The following is an 18,263-nucleotide window of genomic DNA, read 5'->3' as shown; positions in this document are numbered from 1 at the left end:
ACTGGAACAGGCTGCCAAGGGAAGTGGTCACAGCACCAAGCCTGAAAGAAGCATTTGGACAATGCTCTCAGGCACACGATGTGACTCTTTGGGGTGGTCTTCTGCAGGGCCAGGAGATGGACTATCTTGATGGGTCCCCCCCAACTCAGCACATTCTATGATTCTATAAAATGAGGCAAAATGTACTGGTTGATAAATTGCTCACTACTATCTGATGGGCCTGTAACTTCAATTCTTCACTTGCATATCTTGCTTTCCAATATCTAATTACAGAAAAATGCAGACTCTGAGAAAGACCAAGGTGTCCTGGCACTTCCGGAAGCACACAGCATTGAAAGCCAGGTGCAGTTTCCCTGGGACTACTTGTAGTAGGTACACAAGAAATATACTTGGGTAGGTCCAAATGTATCTTCCATTAGAAAGGCAGGGTAGATTAACAGAACGAAATTTCTTTTCCTCATAACTCAAGAGGAAGATCCCACAGGTTTTCTAGCTCTTTTGCGTCCACTGACTTTCATCTTCGTGTTACAGAGCACAGACCCAAACACCTCTTACATACTTCTCAAACTTGTATCAATAATATAATTGATCTGGATATCATGTTATAGTAACACGCACATATGATATATTTAATACTGTACAAATGAAAAGAATATCAGTAAAATTTAAAGTACTTTCTTGCTTGTTAAAGGTGGATTAACTTGTAAATAGCTGAAGACAATGTTAAATATGCTTTGTCTAAATATGATTTTTCTATCTCATATCTTCTTTGTATCTGTCCTAATTCTATGTTGTCTTGAGTTTGGAGGTAAGTCCACTGTCACCACCATCATCATCACAATTTTCATCGCTAACTTTTTTTCTCTCTGTTAGGAGTCTCACTGTGACGGTATTCACTTTCCAAATGCATGCAGAAAATTGTTATCTTGGGCATGACTTAGCACAGCTGCAAAATCTCTTCGTATTCCAGCAGGAAAGTATTCATATTCAGTTTTGAATTTTTCAGTTGGATAAAAAGCTGCCTATTTCTTACACATTATTTCACTTACACTGTTTGGATATCTCACACTCATGCAATTACAGTGCACTCCTCTCTTTTAAGACAGAAATGGAATCCAGAGCTTTGGACTGGATTAGAAAAACAGAGCTAGGGTATCTAAATCAGATTAGCTACATTATTTCAAAATATGGTTTATCCTTATTCTGCTGCTACCTAAATCCAGAGACACCTAAACAAGGCTGAGATTTCTTTGGTGGAGTTCCCCGAACATTTAAAGCCTTACTTCTCTGCACACTTGGGAATAAACAATGCTGACACTGTGAGCAGGCCAAGGTAAAACGTATCTCACATTCAGGCTCTTTTAAGATCCACAGCACTGCATATTCCTCAGTCTCAAGGGCTGGGGTTTATTGAACAAACCATACCTCTGCTCAACTCACAGATCTGGCAGCTGGGGCTTTCAATGCTTTTTCTAACTTGACGGAAAGAGGGATCCATCTTCTCCACAGAGGAGCAGTGGTCTGTGAAAGTAAGAATCTAACTTGTCTTTGATTTTGTCTTGTCTAACTTGTCTTTGATTTTGTTTGACCTTCTTTTTCCTTTCTCTTTTCTTTCTCTGATACCTACTTCAGGGTGCGTAAGTCTCCTGTGTGCTGGAGAGGAACTGTGTGGGTTTCCCTACATTGCCAGAATCCTACAGTGTAAGCTGAAATGCTGAACACCACATTACACAAGAACTGAGGTTATGGGATACAAAGATTCCATGTCTTTGCCTTTCTTCAGAAAATCTGTTTTCTCCATACCCCATATTCTAGCTGGTCTCTCCGTGGTGGCTGAGACTCTCACACTGTCCCTGTAAAGGCTGTTCCACCTTTTCTGGCATACTTTAGGATGGATGCTGGATGAGAGAAAAGCAGAGGACACCAGCATAACCAGCAGTTCATCAGGCAGAGCAGTTTTCTGAATATTAGAGATGTACAAGTAGAGAAAGGAAAGTTTCCATATCTCAGTTCCTGAGAGCAGCACTGTGCTGTCCCATGGGAATGGAGCTGGGCCCATCAGCACACTACAGTGGTGTCAAACTGCAGGGCTGCACAGCCTACCTTTCATTTTGTTTCTACATCCAGCCCTAGTCCAATTAACTAACCAGCAGTGCTTTGAACAAAAAAAAAAGAAAAAAAAAAGAAAAAAAAAAGAAAAAAAAAAAAAAAAAAAGACAGAGACCTTCAGGGGAGAGGCCAGTAAATCCTTGAAGATGCAGTGAGCAAGGCTTTCACATCCCAGGGAAAGAAGAAATTGTGTAGCTTCAGCATTTCCTATTTGCTCACTCAGTGGCTTGCTGATTAACAACACATTGTTCTTTAAGGAGTTCCACTTTGAGGTCCATAAATCTCCTCATAGATTGCACTACAGTGGCTGGTGACCTGGAGTGAAATGCTGAACAGAAGCCACTTTTTGGAACGATGCCTTGGTAAGAAAACTGCTACCGCATGGATTAGTAAAGTGATTAGTGAGGACCTTTGTTATTCCAAGGTTAAGGCTGTGGAACTGCAAACTTCTTTGTATTTTTTATTAAAACTTTGTTCTACTAAGCATTTAAAAACTGTGCTGGCCCATGCTCAAATTAGTAATGTACCATTTTCTACCTTCTTAACCCCAGGAAGGTGATATAGCTCAAGATTTAGTTTATCTTTGGCACTATAGAACAATCAATTCAGTGTAAAGCACTCTAAAGAGCTTTTTTCAACACTTTTATATCCATTTTAGAGGAGATCTGAGATAACTTGAAAGTACAGTACAAGAGAACAATGCAAAAAAGAAAAAAAAGTACTTGGCTGAAAATACTGAGCATTTTGATGCAGTTTTCATGTCACCTATGTTCCAGTTTCACACAATATAATTTTTCCATACAATACTTCAAAGTCGTTAATGCAGAGGCATCAATGCTTTGCAACTATGAACAACATTTTTGAATGTCCCGTATCATATTCACAGCTCTGCTACCACCACACATGACTGCAAACTACCTGTGGTTCCAGCTACTATTTAATTTAATATCGTAGGAAGTGAGAAGGACACTTTTCCATATAATGTTTGCTTTAAAAAACACTTTCTACATTTTTGTTGTTGTCAGGTTTTCTCATCTGCTTTTGTTGTTGTTTGGGCATATTCTTTGCCCCTTTTTAAAAGAAGAAATACATTAAGTAATAAGACCTGGGGTTTTTATTTGTTCTTGTATTAATTTGGCAACAGTTACATAGAATGATATTAGTCCTCAGGACAGTAGTACTTTACAGGAATGTTCCAGAAAGCATCTGTGGCTGTGCCATCTGCTCACTTGTCTTTCCCTCCTCCCACTTTCTAGAGGGCCTAGTAGGGTCTAGAGGTTCTTTCAGGAGACAGAATGTAGCTCAATCTGTAGCTGCACATGGGGACTATGACTTTAGAAGCAGAGAGGCTCAAGACAAAGTCAAATTCTTGTTTCAAGAGACATGGGGCATTCAAGGATTCACTGGGTAAATCTCATCTGGTTCCATTCTGCGCCATTCCAGACAATTCTTCTTTCAGAATCAGTCTGCCATATAGACTGTAAATAAAACACCATGTTTTCAGAAAGAGGAATGATAGAGGCAGTTGTATGCTTCCAATTAATTTCATCCAATGCCACCTCCACACAATATCCATGATGATGACTGTCCAGTTTGCCTTAGCTATCAACTAGTCTTATTTTCAGTATAAGATTCATGATCCAATTCTTATATGCTGATCCCATCTCTTTTTTTTACATACCATATACATTTAATATGAGGATTCTAAGAGTTCTGGATTTGGGGGCTCCCTGCATTTACAAGAGTACATGAGAACAGGAAAGAGAAGCAACAATCCTCGAGAGAGAGATGATGTATTTTTTACCAGGAGGAAAACTTTTGATGTGCTAGGAAAGTTAGCAGAGAGAAAAGAGATCCGAAAATAAAGCCACATAAGCCTTGCTGAGGCAGAGGGACAATGCACATAAAACGTGCACTTTTTCTTGTTCTTTAGAAGATAATTTATTGAGTGCCCTCTGTTGACTCTGAACTCAAACTAAAAAAGCATTCAATCTTTTTAGGCTCTCAGTTTTAGAAAATAGTTGTTTGGATATGTGTGAGAGAAGGAAGCAGTCAGCTTCACTAAACAGCAAAGGTGTTATTATCCTAACTCTTTTAATAAATCCAATCTTTTTTCTCACTTTTTTTGGTCCTACAGCAATATTGCTTAGTCTAGGGTCTCCCCTAATGCATTTACATCAATGTGACCTTTAGGATGGTGATTATTCTAGGGAAACCTAAATAAAACTTTTTTCAAAATTCTTAATACTCAATAGTTTCTAGATATTTCCTATTTGCACATTAAGATCAGTACAACCAAAGATGATATCATTTTGTATCATTTGGCATTAAAGAACTAATGCAGTATTTCCAATAGAGAAGAAGACTCATTTTTCTCAGTAAGGAGAGATACTGCTCTGCATTATTAAAAGCATTTAAAGTATTAAAAGCAGCTTATCTGTTCACTACTCATCTCTTGTATGTCTGAATGGAAGGTTTCCTTTTTTTCTGATTTTCAGTTCAGGCTCCTTTAAAGCAGGTGCAATGTCCATATGCCTCTCTTCTTTGATTTCTCTTCCCTAAAGATCTATCTTTGCTTTTGTTTCTCTCTGTACCAGCATGGCTAATGATTCATAGCAGAGTTTATAGATTATTGGTGAAGAAGAAAATCGAAGGGAGAACATGAGGAGTAGATGGTTTTTCAACACTAGCAGAATGACAGAAGTAATGGACAGAAAGAGATGGACAGGAGAAACATTAGATGCTTCAATACCATCTAGCTTCATTGTTCTCTGAGGCCATAGGAAATGTGCCCTCCTTTGCAGAACTGAAAAGTTTTCTCAAGGAGGAGTTGCCTTGTCTGCATCCCTTCCGTTCTCTCTATGAAAGTAACTAGAAATAGAGGAGAAATGAAAACTGCCTCCTCCTCATGCCCTGTGCAGCATATATAGTTATTGGTGATATAGAACTGACTGCAGCTTTATTCCTGCCTCCTCACAAAATGCAAGGAGGAAGTAAGAATCAAAAACAACCACAAAAAAAGAAAAAAAAAGAACTCCAAGCCAGAAGCAATCTTCTTGTCCATTTTATAACCACAATTTACTATCACAAAACGACTGAGAACAGATTGTGGGAAGAAGACACTTTTCTTCATGCCACCTTCTCCTCCTCCTCCTTTCACAGAAGACTTAAAAAGAGTATACAAAGACTAAACATGTAATTTCTAAAAGATTAAAGAAAGCTGGTGATTTAAATCAAAAACCCAATTTTGCCATCTCTATTTACTTTTGGTCATCACAACAGCCAGGTTTATAAAACTGCTGTTCTTGGATTTTCTTGGAGTTGATATTTACTATGGTTACACATACAAAGTTTTCAAATCCCCTTTCCTGTTAGGTTATCATTGTTAGTATGTGTTTTGCGATGACTCATAGAATACTAGACATTTATAGGGGGTTTTCCTTTTTTTTTTTTTTTAATTTAATTTAACACTGTATTTTTCAAGTATCAGGATAACAAAGGGTTTAGTGTTGGTTTCAATTTCAATGCAACTAATAACTAATGTTTAAAAATCAACCTACACAACAGAGTTAACATTTCAGTAAAATCTAATACCTACCACGTTTCTGCAATGTCTAAGGGCTTCACAAATACCTTAGTTACTAAGAGGATCATTGTTTACAGAGGGAGCCATGAAACTATCATTCTTGTAAACTGAAACCATATTTCAGTATCAACAGCCTAAGACATCTTTTTAAATTTATCTTTCAGTATGATTACAGAAGTCACGTGGGAAAGAAAAAGATTCCTCAACATTTTACTGATGTCAGCAAAGGCCTGTGATTCATATAATTGACTTTATACTCAGGCACCAGTGAAAGAATTATTCAGTAGGTAATGATTTTCTTATAAAAGTCTATTCTCCAAGAAGTGTTGAAAAAGTGATAAAGGAGCACCTAGAAGGCTTTTGTTTGCTTTGGGTTTTATTAATTTATTTAGAACTGTAGTATAGGCCTAGGCTCAGAAACAAATATGTTGGTCTACATTCTGTGGTTCAGTATAACAGATAACACTGAGGACAAGAGATCAAGTCAATATAAATGCTATACCCAAAACTCCAACATGCCTAATTAGAGTTTGAACAGAAGGAATATGCTTGTAATGCTACCAGAGTTTCCTTGTCTCAGCAATGTTGTCAGCATAGTAGGGAACCAGCACAGACAACTGTGTCACTGTGGCACAGTTTGCCCTGTTGATGTACTGCCCTGTTCATGCACTGTTTTGTTGCCTTCAGACTTGCTCTTTGTCAGGCAAGTGCAGAGACAGTCACGAGGGAATACAACAAGGTCTCATGCTGCAGACCACAGTATAACCACGTTATATTTATCTAACACAAGCAGTTGGTGACAGGGTTACCAAAAATCTGTTCAGCCCAGACAAGACTTCTCTTCTGACTTAATTTAAAATATCTGATCAGGAGTGCTCAGAGCTGACCAAAGACCTAAGAACTTCTGAGACAATTGAGGTCCTGGACATTTCAGAGATCTCTTCACATTCAGGACTGACTCTATAGGCTGCCTGAATTCAGACTGCCTCTGAATCATATTTTGTTTTGACATAGGTAATACTAGAGCCCTATGAACAACCACAAGGCAGATAAATATCTGCCCAGAAACACCACAAATGCAATGAGGTCATCAGAAGTTATCTATCAAATTTCAGACATCTAACACATTTCAGATTCAAGGTAAAACCAAGGCACATCCCTTTGGGAGTATCAGTTTTCATCCCACAGATTGTCCTTAATAGTCCTTCTGCAGTCAAAATGTATGACATCTGGTGTAATTTGAACCTCCAAGACCTTCATATTCAACAGTATATAAAACCAGTGAGAATAAAGCTTCATCTACAATCAAGTTATTCAGGCATTATTAAGAAAGCATAGGATGAGGTAAAATAAATACAGATGCTTAACAGAGAAGAGAGAAAAAAATTAAAAATAAATAAGTAAATAAAAGGTAAAAATATTCACAAACCAACAGCCCAATGAGAATGAGAACATGGATACACCTGAAGTGCAAGAATAGTACTTCAGAGTAATGTTGTATAACTTTATCAGCATCTTCTTTTCACACTCTGTTTAATACAACATTTGAAAAGATGATTACCTGAATCTGGTCAAGTGTCATTTTACTGAGGACATATGATACTACTATTCCAAGTGTACAGTAAAAAACAAACAAACAAACAACAACAACAACAAAAAAAAAAACAAAAAAAAAAAAACAGAAGCTGAAATTTAAATTGTGATTGATTTTGAAGTCCTGAAACTAGGGGAAAAAACAAACATGATTAATGGGCAGGGAGTGTGGCATAACTGTCAGCTGACTTTGAATGAACTAGGTATTTTTCTTTAAAAACCCCCAAACTATCCTTATTTCCCCTGCTAATGCAGTTCTTGAACTCCTTCTTTTCTCTTACAGAATGTGTGTTTCTGTGCCTAAGAAACTAAAATAATAAGAATTAATTTACTTATGCTCTTCCATCATCAAACTTGGAATAAGCAGTAAGGTTTTACTATTCCCTCCTTCCTCTGTATTGTTTCCAAACTAAAATGTTCAGAAGTATTGGTGGAAGAGTTTAGTTAAAGCCCTTATACAGCTCTTATACTTTAAAGTGGTGGATTAGTGCTTCAGGAGGATAATAATCTTATCACCTCAGCCACATGAAGTGAAGTGAATATTTAATTTTACCAGCCTTTTGAAAATGGGGGTTAAAGAGGAAAGGGAACAGTGAAATTTCTTTATTTCCTTGATGGCTATTGTTCAAAAAAATTCAAATTAGATATACTAAAAATGTAAAACTTTCACTTCGCAATATTTCAGTTAGCATCTAAGCAAGCCCTCAAGGCTTCTAGGTTGAAGACAAAGTTCAGATGAAAAGTTCCCCTAGGAATAAATGATACTGTCATCTAAAGGCTAGTGAGTTGAATAATTAATAGGAAATACTGAAAACTTGATGTGATAAGAGCATCGATGTCACATTTTTATGATTTTCTTCTCTTAATAATATTGAATTGTGTCTATAGTGTTCTCTCTCCTCATGTATATGTATATAATGTAGCTGTTTATATAGAGATTTTATATCTACACATACATTTAAGTGCATATATGTACACATACACATGTGCATACATGCACACACACACACACGTACCCTTCCCTTTTCTGTCCTCTTTTTTTCCAGTCTCTGCAGCTGCTGTAGTCACAAATCTGTGCCTTCTCCACTCCCCAGTTTTAATAAGAACACAAAATGCCCTGTGGCGACAGGGAATTGTGCAGCCAGCCCATTAAGTTTGCTGCAGCTACAGGAGGAAGTCAGAAGCAGCTGCTGCTGTGGATGGAGCTGAGTGGGCATATGTAGCTGGCTGAGTATTCTTGAGGAGTTTTAATGGGCCATCATCATGACATGTCACTCCCCAAAATGACTATTTGTCATTCATAGTCTTAAAAAGACAGTTTGGCAGCTTTGGGAGGTAAAACCCATCTGCATACTGTGCATCATCATGTACTAATCGCATAATATTTATTGGGGGTGGGGGGACAGCAATACTGTATTGTAGCACCACCAAGAGCCTATAGATAACATAACATGTTCATAACAAGAACTGGAAAAAAAGAGACCTGCTTTCCCCTCACACACAGGCTTCAAATTTTTCAGAAATCATCTTCCTAGAATGGAAACAGACCACACAGCTTGCAAACAACATGCACACTGGAATCCTTATAGAGCTTTTCAATATTCAGCTTTGTGTGGGTTTTTTGGTTTGGTTGTTGGGGGGTTTTTTTGGTGGTGGTGGTGTTTGTTTTCTTGCCCACACTACTCTCAAGTCTATCAGTATTTATTCCTTGGAGTACTCATTCTAAATATCTCAGTAACAAACCAGCATCATTGACAAACCAACATATAGAATAGATTTGCCATCTGACTTACTTTTTTATACAAAACCAGCTGGTTTTTACTCAAAGATATTTAATTTTTGATTAAAGAAACCAATGACTCAAACCTAATTTATAAAAGTGCCTAAAACAATTAAATCATGTGAAAATACCACTTCAGTGAAACTCTATTTATAGATTCCTAAATGTTTATTCTTACTAGCTCTATTTTGGATCTTACTTCTTCTCCAGGAAAGGGCTCCAGTTACCTTCCATACATGCCAACAGCATTCCCACATGATCCATATCTATTTATAATGCACCATACAACTTGCTGTTATATACTAAACCAACATATTTGCTGGTCCAGTGGTTTGATTTATTTTGTTGCCAAGAATCACTGAAGCTGTAAGACAAAATTCTCTTAAAGTCACTACACTCTATTTCAGCAGTAAACTTGTTTTAAGGATGCTTCTTCCCTGCATTCCCCACGTATGACTTCTACTCAAGTGTTCAGGCTTACAAAATGTAGCCAACAAATAACAAAGTGCCCAGCATACTTCATAGAAGAATATCTCTGGGCTAGTAGATGTCCATGGGCTTGAAAAGTTAATGTATGTGTGGTAGCTTGCAGAAACAGAACCTTCAAGAGACTTCACTCATTCTTCTCAAATTACTTCCTCACAATACATGAAACAATCTCTGTTTGCACAGCATTAACACATACAGTGACAGACTGTTTCTTCAGCGGGTATTTTCCTTGAATGAAACAGATGCCTAGGTGGGCAAATGTATGTATTTATAGCAATATGAGTATTTTCTCTTCTTATACTTTTGTACATACTTCTGTTAATTATTATTTCAGTACAGTTTATTTTATTCGTTAGTTGGTTAGTTATTATGACCAGACAATGCATGAGTGCACTATCCCTTATATCAGGAGAAGGGAAGAGGGTAAATGAAACAAGACAGTCAGTAAAAGAATTTATGTACCTTCGATAATGAAAAAATTAATGCTTTTACTTTTTTTTATCTGTCCTTGAAAACAGAAATATGAAATTAGAATACAAATATGGTTATTAGAAAGTTCTTTCTCCCATAATGCTTTTTCTACTCAGTCATAGTAATTTGGGTCTAGGATTTCAACCATGGAAAATGAGAGCACATTAGTGGATCTATTTTTCCATCTCTAACTCTGTAATCTATAGAATTATTTGTAACAGCACATCAAAGGAAAAATAATCATACACACTTCTTGTTTGACTACCATATCTATAATACCAAATTTACAAACAGAAATTCACTTGGTATTAAAGTATTTTCTGAGATAAGATATTGCATTTACACTGAATGTATTTATTTTAGATTGGAAATTATACCACCCATATTGTCTCTTCTTTGTCAAACTAGTGATCTATACTTTAGAGTGATTATCCTCTTTCTGCTTCAACTATCCAAAATAGCTTGCAGCATTGCTTGGCTGATAATGATTTTTCTCATAGGAACCTGCTTCCAAAGAACATTAATACCAAGGAATAGACACCCAGAGGGTGAAGAGCTCTTTTCATTTGTTTTCGTTTTGGTTTTATGTTGTATCAATTCTTCACATTTAATTTGCTTTTGAAAGTTTAATGCTTCTAAAGATTGACTCATAATCTTACCTTGTGTGTTAGTGGGAAGTGCTGACACCCTAACAGACTGGAAGACAATGGTAAAACACTTAACTGTAAAGCAGCTTAAGTAACTAGGGTTATGTGTCTGGAAAAACTTATAAGGTACTGGATTACAGAACAGAGTATGATCTGATCATTTTAATGATTAAAGAACCTGCAGTACAGAAAAAAATGTAGTTAACTAGGTCCACATACCCACTAATTTTTCATTTCCTGAAAACAATTCAACAATTATGGACTTGTTGAATAACATTTACAAAACTGTCAGAGCAAAACAGAATTTACATGTTTGTCTAAACAATACTTTTAATTTTTAACAAGACTGATAATACAAATGTCAGGCTAATAGTGTTTGTTATTGTGTTTTTCTTCTTAAGAACTAAATTCCTATTGTTTTTCTTTATAAAATTCTACGTTTGAAAAAATGAAATACTTGATGCTGACATCCATGAAGATATATAGTCAGCTTAAAACTGACAATTCTCCATATGAACAAATTGGATATATGTTATAAAATATTTCACATCACCCAGGTATTTAAGCATTTTCACAAATCTAATCCCTTAGGTCTTCTCACTAAGGTCAATGGGACTTCTAGACCTAAAGCACAAAATTAAGATTTTGACACAATGCCCACATTGGACATAATTAGTACCTCAGAAGGCATGTTGTGGAGAAAGTCAAAACTGCCCAGGGCTGACAGTGGGTGAAGGAAAGAAGTCAGAAACAGAGAATTTGAACACAAAATTTTACTACAGCATTTTAAAATGAGTGAATTAATTCATATGAAAAGGGCAGGGATGAATATCTACAGTAAAGCATTATAGCTTCACTGCTAGTATGACAATGTAAGATGAAAAACCAATGCAAGGCCAAATAAAGTGGAGTATAAGATACCTTCATGTAGACACTTGTGTCTTAAAATGAGTTCAAGTAAAAAAGAGCAAGAGAATCCCTTGGTTAATTTGGTATCATGAAACAGGTTTCTGTTGCTAGTGTGTTTACATTTCATTTAGAATTTCTTTTAGAGTCTGGCTTGATCAAACATCCTAATATTTCTGTAAATGCTTTCCATGAACTATTGTGACCCTTTTCTAACTCTGCAGTAAAGGTAAAACACAGAATGACAAATAACATGCTCTTTTTTCAGTAGTCTATAGGACAATATTTATTTTCTTTCCCCTACTATTATGTATTTCACTGAAGGTAGTTTATCATATTGATTTTTTCCCAAAATTATTTATCAAGTCCATCTATCCATCCATATCTATTGACTAGCTAATTCAAAGCCCATTGATCAAAATTCACTTCAAAACCTAGGGAAATTTAACCTGCTGCTACACCAAATTAAACCTGTTTTAGAGTTTTCTAAGTTAGGAAATCATCCTTATCCATGTGCATTTTGTCAGGACTTGCTTAACAGTCATGAAGGCTGGTACTAAGCATATGCTTAAGCACCTTTTTGAAATAGCACCTTAACCCCTGTTCAAAGAGGAAGGTTGCTTTAATGAACATGTGTGTCACATACGCCTAATTATAAGAAGCAGCATTGAAAGATTAAGAGGCTTCATTACATAAATTCACACTGTAGCTGTTCAGTATTCAGAACAAGCTGAAGCATGGTATGCACAGTAAATATGGACACTTGAAAGTCTGCTTGAAACTGTTCAGATCATTTAAAGTGATCCTTTGTGAATAAATACTTTAGGAAGTTCGATTTCTCCCTAGCGTTTTGGTTTTTTTTTTTTTCTCCATTCAAACTTGCAGGCCTGCAAGAGTTTTTTTCAGATATAACCAGGCTGATCTCAAGATAGTAATTCATATCTTGATAGGCATTTAAAGTCCATAGGATTAAGGGCTGGCATATAAATGCTTTTAATGCCCATGTTTTCTGCTTGTTTTTCAGAGAGTATTTGAGGGGGAGGATAATGCCTGTTTCAAGCCCATAAAAAACTGCCTAAATGTGAACAATACTACATTAATTGTAAGCCCTCCTAACTTAGAAGGATTTTCTATGTAAAAGGCAGTGTTCTCCTAGCGTCTTTTTCTATGCTGGTGTTCACAATGAGCATTTGACAAAGAAAATCTCATCAAATTCCTCTGCAGTCATTATACCTTTTTCCTTAAATCATATTTTGAAATTTCAGATTATTTGAGAAGACATGTATGAGTTAAGATTGAACTTCACTTGTATTAAAAAAAAAAAATAGCCAAAACAAGGATATGAGATTTGCTATGGCAATGATGATGCCAACCCCAGATTTTTTTGTCTGTTTTTACCATAACATATTCTTACTGAATTTCTTACTCAATGTCACTAAATGCTGGTCATGTAGTCAATGTTTGTGCCACTGATAAACAAATTTTGAGAAAATAGTGAAATGGAAGGTGTTATTTTATACTGCTTGTGTATACTTGCTTTATCTAAGTTAAAATTCAAATTGTGTACACCTGTTTCTAATTCTGTAAGCTATTCTACTGAAATTCTACTGAAAATTTTAGTGTTTTCTTTAAAAACTTATTTCAGAGACTTCCAGTATGCCACATGTATTGAGAATTTTCAATTTCCATAGAAACGCCTCTGATTATCTACAACAACATATCCTTTTGACATTATAAAGGACATTGAAAAGGGTACATATTTCAAATTCTTACATGGTCTCTGATGAAATTACTGCACTCTTACCTAATGATCATTTTCTTGTTGACCCCCCTCCTGAGTGAGCTTTGATTCAGTGCACACAGTGAGCTACTCCTGAGAATACTCCCTGCTTCTGAAACATTGTGAACATGAAGTTACAGGAGTTACTAGAATTGTGCATTCTGCTAGCTGCAAAGAAGATCAGTAATCTGAATTTACTCTCATCTGCCTCAAATGTTGCAACTCAAATGACTGCTACTATTTTCTCTGTCATATTTCTGGTGTACATCAAACATCTCCTTAAGGGATCTTTTATTATAGTATCTGATTGGTTTGTTATAGTATCTGATCCAGTTTATAACTAAATCTGAAAACTATGAATTACTTTTGGAGATTAGAGTTTAAATCACTGTAATACTTGCCCCCAGCATCCAAGACTGATCTTTGCTAAGTTTCACTTGACACAGCATGTAAACTTCTCTACCAGATTGTCTGAGCGCTCTCAAGGCTTAATTGATCCAATTTGCATGTCTCATCCTGGCAGAATTGTGCATCATTTCTATCCTCTTGGACTAAGTGATCACAATCTAATCACTTTGTATACAAAGCAGATGGAAAGTTTCCAGCTCCTTTGCTATCCCCTTGCATACATCCATATTAAAGCAAGTCTAATTCGACAAACAATCTGATCTTTCCGCATTTTTATAGGATTACGGTCTCATTGATAGGCCTTCTGTCACCAGTTGTAACGTTCAGAACTTTATACTCAAGGCATTTCCACTTTTGTCTCGCACCTTCTGCGCGGTCCATTAAAATGATCATTTCATTTAAGGAAGTCCCCTTAGGGAAGTTCTACACAGCTTGGTGTAAATCAGCACAGCTCTGTGCACTGAAAGAAAGGTGCAGCTTCTATTAATTGAGGATCCTGAAGTTTTAAGGGGAAACAAATAATCAATTACATCCCTATCTTTTAGCCTCTGAGCCTTGTACACTGATAGTGCCAAACCTTTATAGCTGTTAAAAGGAAAATGTTATTTTCAGTAAATATTTTTCAAATAGTAACTGCTTCTGCATGTGAAACAATACCCCCTTATTTATGTTATTTTGCTGTACATTTTCCCTTCAAAATTGCACAAGTTGTCATGTAAACACAATGGCATATTAGTAAATAGTTATTTGTTGTTCACAAATAGATGAAAGTTACCTTGAGAAAAGGTAACTTACACAAAGAAATCACAGATTAATCAAATTAATGAAGGATCTACACATTTCAAATCACTAAAGTCAAACTTCCTGAAGTGAACAGAAAGTTCTAGTTCCTAATCTCACTAGTGATTCACTGGTAGAATTTACATTCTCCACCTGTCCCTAGTTTATATACATCATCAAAGATCACTGTGTTTCTTCAGCCACACTCTTTCCACATATTCCCCCTACCTGTTGAATCCATTGTCCAGTAGTACCCAACTCTTCTGGGAGTTTGTGGCTCGCTTTTTTTTTTTTTTCCTACATACATACTTTTCATCACTTCTTCCACTTTTCTTCTCTCTATTCATATTTTCTTAATAAAATTTATGAGAAGGCAAAGCGATTGTTCAGGGATTTTTAAAATTTGTGTTCAGTGAAGAATACAGGAGAAACTCTAAAGCATGCTGTTCACAGTAGTCATCAGCACTGACTGGTGGTCAGCACTCATGACAGCTCAAGATAAGGAATACCCTTCAGTTTGCTCTGCAGCTACTTTTAAAACTTGTGGAAGACTAGAGGGAAAAACAGTGCCTGTATAAGAGAGGCAAAAGAGGTTCAAAGGAACCAGAATACACTATTACATTCTATAATGATTTTTTGTCAAAGCTAAAGCATGCCAGTTCACTTATAAAACCATGATTTTTTGTACATATATACACAAAAGTAGTGGTAGAAGTGGAAGGGTAGTAGTTATTCAACAGCAAATCTACTAAATTCAAGGTTAACTGGTAAAAAGCAAAATTAATTAACCAACTAAGTCAATTTAATCATTAAAAAATGCATTAGGACAGTAAACAGACCTTATATTAGTATGCAGCATGACTAGAAAAGTGGTAGTTTAAAACCGGCAATGCCTTTCTTTGTCTAGCACTTCAGACTCAGAGTACAGGTCATATGCAAGCTGTTCATATTGCAGTCTTGGTTGAGTCTTTTCCCTGGTTACAAGCAAGTAAAACCTCTGCTATCTTCAGATTCTGTTCTCATTTTAAAAACGTTGGGCCCCACAGCTTACAGTGGGGTTTTGCAGGTGTAAGTCAGTGGAACATAACAAACAAGCCTAAGGAGGACACAATTTGCTGTCTCTCAGCTGCGCTAGCTCAGCAGGACTAATGGCAATAATAAGTCAGAAAAAATTATCACAGGAACAGGCAGGTGTGACTCACACATAGAATTCATCTGCTGAGCAACACAGTATAATTTTATGCAGCCATTTTTAAGAGCAAATTTTCTGCTAGTCTGTAAACAATCAGACACATTAAACCCTTATACTGTTTCTATAAGTTCCCAAGCCGTTGTGAAGACCTGGGGCCCCGACAACCTTCTGACTTCTTCTGAGCTTCTTCTGACACTCCACCCTGAAGAAAAAACATCTGGTTTCACTCCCTCTCTACAATGGCACACGTAAGTTCTCTTATTAGTAAATGTTATTTACAGGTACAGGAATGTTTGATTCTAGGAAAACTGGTGACATTGCAGATCATTTTGTTCACTCTAATAAACGTAACTCTTCTGACCTTTAAGTTGAATCTGCAGCATGTCTCCCATTTATCCTGCTAACTATTTTACAAAGTAATTTTCAAAAAAATTTAAACTGAGACAAAAATTGTTAGCACATCCTGCTAAAGCCTCAAACTATGTTCCAAAATGATATTTGCATTTTAAGTATAATACAAAGCATGCATCAAATTATCACAACTGGAAGGTGGGCCACTGTCTAAAACACAGATGATAACATAATTTCAGAAGCAAAGGTAAGTATCTTCCTTTTTTAATACAGTAAACAGATACAGACCCTTATATCTTCAAATCAGAAGAATTTGTCATCAGGATGGACATCTTAATCTTTCCGTCTTCCTCACAGTCTCATTTTCTGCTTGGCAGGTATTTTGGAAGCCTGACAAAGCACCTGGGCCCTCAGTCTGTATCATCCCACACAAAAAGCAGTCATTGACTTCACTTTGTGCTACTAGAAGTAAAATTGCCAAAAAAATAAAAATCCAGAAAGATGATTTTGTCATCAGACTAGCAGAATGGACCATCATCATCCACCCATCTCTGCTTACTAAAATAAGAGATGAATGGAAATTGTTGAATGTGATACTATGACTTACATAGTATGGAACAGCATCTAGTTTTGACAGGACATTGGAATTAGTCTGCAGAGAAAAATTCTCATGCAGCCTGCAAACAGATGGGAGCAAATATAATTACATGAAATGATAAATGTCAAAACACCAGTCTAGAAGGAAAGGTGTCTACTAAAGTTCTGAAAATCATGGGTGTCATTATTTCATCCCTTTAGCTCCCAAGAAAAATTTTGCTTTGTAAGGTGCAAGCTGCCTTCTTCACTGGTAGACCAGAGAACTCATCATTTTGATTTTTGGCTCTTCATTTGGAAACAGTCTGGACATAGTCCAGTTACTTCCCTGACAGCTGCATATATTTGCATCCTTCCATCCGTCTGCTGGGAGCTCAGACTTGCTTGGACTCCTCCAGATCTTCATGTTGATTTTTACTTATCCATGCTTTATCTTGACCCAGTAATTCTTGGAACCTCTATGTATAGAATGATACTCTGTCTTGTCCTATGCTATTTGGCACTCTGCTGCTCATGTTTTAGGCTTTTTTGAACAAATTCCGAATTCTCTAGCCCTCTCCAGTAATGTTTTATACAAAATATTTACATCTTTCATTTTCTGTTCGTTGCTTCCTTACTCTCATTAAAGAACCACAAACCCTTGTTCTACTAGCTTTTGTCTTGATGATATTTGCTTTTGATGTCTTGTGTCACAGATTACCTTGCTGCACATGGCATTTTCCTCTTCTGATTAAAAATGAACTTTACTTACCTTTTTGTCTCTTTCAAAAACATCTGCTAGTTAACAGACTTACTCTCCTGCATATTTCTCAAACCTGGATGTTGCTGGATCTCTGGCTAACTGCCCTCCTTTCCCATCTGTGCTAACATAAGCAAGTCAGGCCTCCTTTCTAGAACCCAGGGTGTGGATTGATGTGACCTAAACCAACGTGGGATCCGTACAGACGCATATAGCTTCTGCAGCAAAGAGCAAAGGGAATCAAAACCTGCATTTAACGGGATCCTCGACTGGCTGAACCAGAGGGTTGCAGTCAGTGCCACAGGGTGTAGCTGGAGGCCTGTCACTAGTGGTGTCTCCCAAGGTTCAAAACTAGGCCCACATTTAACTTATTCATCAATGATTTGGATGAAGGGGCAGATTTCTCCTCAGTAAATTCCCTGATGACACAAGCTTGGGAGGAGTGGCCAATATCCCAAAAGGCTGGGCAGCCTTCTGAGGGACCTCGACAGGTTGGAGAGATGAGCAGAGAGGAACTGTCAGAAATTCAACAAAGGCAAGTGTAGGGTCCTGCCCCAGGGCCAGGACAGACCAGGGGTGGCCTGATGGAAAGCAGCTCTTTGGAAAAGGACCCAGAGATCCTGGCAGACAAGAAAACATCCGTGGGCCAGTGTGGTCTTGTGGCCAAGAAGCCCAGTGGCATCCTGGCCTGCATTAGAACAGCATTTCCAGCAGGTCAAGGAAGGTGATCCTGCCCCTCTACTTAGCCCAGGTGAGGCCACATCTGGAGTGCTGTGTCCAGTTCTGTTCTCGTAAGTGCCAGAGAGAGCTCCTGGATCTTCATGGAGCTCCTGGAACA

General features: G+C 37.0%; 1 protein-coding gene across 3 annotated transcripts in view; it reads right to left on the bottom strand.

Annotated features, from left to right (window-relative positions):
- Positions 1-18,263, bottom strand: part of CDH7 (cadherin 7) — a 71,515-nt gene that overhangs the window by 42,158 nt on the left and 11,094 nt on the right. The window lies entirely within an intron of this gene.

The sequence above is a fragment of the Prinia subflava genome, chromosome 1, assembly GCF_021018805.1.
Source record: "Prinia subflava isolate CZ2003 ecotype Zambia chromosome 1, Cam_Psub_1.2, whole genome shotgun sequence".
In the NCBI taxonomy this organism is placed as follows: domain Eukaryota; kingdom Metazoa; phylum Chordata; class Aves; order Passeriformes; family Cisticolidae; genus Prinia; species Prinia subflava.
This window is presented reverse-complemented; position numbering and strand designations above follow the sequence as displayed.